We start from the raw sequence: 3,690 nt of genomic DNA, 5'->3' as shown, positions 1-3,690 counted from the left end.
GCGTGCCGGAGAAGATGCCGTTAACGAGGATCTCGTCGGTGGCGCCGTCGACAGTGGTGACGCGGGCGCCGTCGGAGGTGAGGACGCCGACGGCCCTGGAGAAGGGGATGCGGGCGCAGCGGGGGCTTGGGTAGGCGGGCCTGCATGCCGGAGAAGATGTCATTGATGAGGATCTCACCGGTGGCGCCGTCGACGGCGGCGACGCGGGCGCCGTCGGAGGCGAGGACGCCGACGGCCTTGGAGAAAGGGAGGCGGGCGCGGAAGCGGAGGAGGCGGCGGTCGGGGGTGTAGAAGAGGGCGAGCGAGAAGCGGCGCAGCCGGGCTCAAGGAGCAGGGAGGGACTTCTGGAGTGCAGGTTGATTACCCAAGACCGTAGGGGTTTTTCGCAAAATTTCCACGACGGACGACAGAAGCACTACATGCTTTATTAGTAGGGATAGATAAACTCTTAGACTGGATATATATATATATATATAAGATGTGATATTGGCTTCAAATTAACATACCTTGGTCCCAGAAATTATTTAGCAAACAAATACAGGTTCTTGGTTAGTACAACACAACTCAACAATAACGAAATGTGAATTACCCACTAAATGTTAATTACCCATTAAGTACATGTACATCGGAAAAGGGCAACATATGCATATCATCTATTAGTATGAAAAAATATATCAAGCACTATCGGTGAATACTCACAACATATGCCATAGGTAGGCTAAAGTCGGTGAGAACCGAAGGGACAAAGGAGGGCGCTGGAAACGAGGATGGTACAAGCATGGAACACACGATGTACCCAGGTTCAGGGCTCTCCGTAGAGATAAGACCCCTAGTCCTGCCGGGGTGTTTGATGTATATGGATGGATTACAAGGTTGCTCCTCGAGCTATGTTGGGAGGAGGAAGATGGGAGCAGCCGGCTCGTCTCTGCCTGTCTCTATGTGGTTGGTGGGTGTAAAGTGTTGTTGGACCGACCCTTTGCATGGAGGGTGACTGGGGGTTTTATAGGCGAACCCGCCGGCCTACAATATGGATAAAGGGTACAAGAGTGGGACTCGGCTGGCAGCCTCACCGGCTGACCAGGGGCCCACGAGAGTCTTGTCTTGTTGCTTGAGGGGCCCGCCGGCTGCAGGGTCTCACTTGGCCGTGGGACCCGCCGGCTGGCCAATGAAGCTCTCGCGTAAGGTTGACAATGTGCATGCGCTGTACGTCGAGCGTCGTCCAGCGAGATTCGTCATGGGCAGGTAGTACGACCGCCTCCACTGTTCCCCACGCCGAGTGCAGTAATGGAGTGGGAGTGTGACGGTCCGACACTATGCTAGGTGATGGATCAGAGCTGGGGTAGGTCAGCGGCGTGGCCGCCGACGCTCGTACCTGCCGGACACTCCGATCCAGTACCTTTGCCGACGCGTAGCTAGCTTTAATCGTAAGGTCTCATCCTGACCTACGATCTGATGTGACTTGTGATCCCCGGCCGGCTAGCCTGCTTGGCTAGCCGGCTTGGGCACGGCCGCCTCCTTCCTAGCCGACTGGCTTGGCCAAGACGGTCGGGAAGAGGTAGCCGTCTCGCCTCTAGCCGGCAGGGGTCACCTGTCCGGCCAGAGAGTTGGCCCCCTCGCCCTCCAGCCGGCAGGTGTAGCCTAGCCGGCCAGAAGGCTTAGGCATTGGGGAACTGTATTTGTTCATATCCTTTGGGCAGGAAATGAAGGAGCAGGCTTGATGAGCCTACCCCGGGGTTATCCCCCCGAAAGTAGTCCCCGAAGCTGGAGAGGCGTGCCGTCCGCGGACGGGCGGCCTCACCAGCTTGATATTTTGTCTTCGTATTTCTGCTGCCGCTTGTGACAGGGGATGCCGGCTCCGAAACTGGCTGGCTTCGAAGCGACGCCTCGGCTTCGTCGTAGGTCGCTCAGAAAGCGCCACGTGCCAGGCCCCGCCTGACGTAATGATGGTGATTACTGGTGATGGGACCGGGCCTGGGCCCTGGGTCCCGCCACGACGCCCCCTCGGCCTCCGCGCGAGAGATCCTCTGCGGATTTACTCCGCGACGGTTGAGCTTAGGGAAGCGTTACCGTCCGTAATACACGGGGTTAGTGGGGGTCCCACTCGCACCGGATCCCCTCCCCACGACGCTTCGTGGGGTTTAAATGGGATGCGAGGGTCCCGAGGAGGCCATTCGCCCCCCACTCTTGCCCCGCATCGACGCTCTCTTCCTCCCTGAGCCCAGAGAGAAAGAGCCCGTCTTCTCATCTTCATTAGCTTCGTCGCCGCCGAGCCACCAGCCCTTTCGAGGTCCAGACACCCGCAGCCATGGCCGGCGGCTCCACCTCGAAGAAGTCCTCGTCGTAGAGGCCCTCGTCGTAGGGGGCCTGGCTGGCAGCGAGATCTGCGAAGGCCACATCGAGGCGCTCCTCCATCATCGGCTACTGCCCTCGCCCTCCCAGGTGCTGGTGCGAATCCCAGGCGCCGAGATCGCTCCCACACCTGCCGTGGGAGAGGTCGTTGTTTTCAACGAGCATTTCTACCGGGGCTTCGGGCTCCCGGCGAGCGCCTTCTTCTCCGAATGGCTCCATTTCTTTAGCCTGCAGCCGCATCACATGGCGCCGAACGCCATATTGCAGTTGTCGGCCTTCGTGGTTTTGTGCGAGCGCTTCCTGGGGATCGAGCCTCGCGTCAATCTCTGGCGCAGCTTGTTCTTCTTCAAGCAGCAGTCCATCGCGATGGAGAAGTCCGAGGTGGAGAAGCTCGCCGGGCCGCGCCCGATGATGCCGTGCGGAATCGCACTGGTGCATCATCGCTCGAAGTCCGTCTTCCCCCAGCTGCCGCTGCAGGAGTCCATCAAGCAGTGGCAGCGGGGCTTCTTCTACGTGAAGAACGCCGACCCCGCCCAAGACGCCCTCAACATGCCCCCGTTCAACGTCGAACTGCGGACGAAGTTGAACTGCGCAGCGAAGACCCCCAAGCCGATTGCCGAGGTGGCGCAGATTTGTGCCTACCTCGAGATCCTGGAGAAGGGTGGCCTCCTTGGCCGCGACCAGCTCACCACCATGGTGGCCCGCAGGATCCTGCCACTGCAGAGGCGGCCACATCTGGTCTGCCAGATGAGCGGCCGGCATGATCCCTGCAAGATGTCCACCAAGAGGTTCACCCCCGGCGCAGTGGCGCGAAGGGTGAACCTGATCTTCACCGCCCACATGGACGACAACGGGAACTGGTTGTGGGGGATGACCCCTTCAACAGGTCCGGCCCGCCTCCGGTGGTAAGTGTTCTCTTTGTTCTTTGCTGTTTGTCTTGCGACTGGCCGTCTCGCTGAGCCGGTTGTCGAGTCCTTTTTCGTAGATGTTCGAGAAGTTGCAGGCATCCCTTCGTCCGCCTGCTCCCGACGTGGCCACGTCCAATGCCTCGGAGATCGAGGACGAGGGCGTGATCGAGTCCCGCTCGGACTCCTCCGCAAGCTCGGAGAACGCGTTGGAGTCGGAAGGGACAGAGCTGTCTGGTGAGTACCCGCGGCCCTCCGTCGTAGACTGGACGGATGGCGACGAGACACCCTCATTCCTCTCTGATGCATCCTTCGAGGAAGACTCCGACATGGTGGAGGAGGTTACCAGCCCGCTGCTGATGCCCGGTCGGCGTCGAAGGGCCGGGGCAACCGTCACTGACGAGGCGGCTGGGAAGAAGGGAAAGGGTGTCACAGC

This window comes from Hordeum vulgare, chromosome 1H (assembly GCF_904849725.1).
Source record: "Hordeum vulgare subsp. vulgare chromosome 1H, MorexV3_pseudomolecules_assembly, whole genome shotgun sequence".
NCBI lineage: Eukaryota > Viridiplantae > Streptophyta > Magnoliopsida > Poales > Poaceae > Hordeum > Hordeum vulgare.
This window is presented reverse-complemented; position numbering follows the sequence as displayed.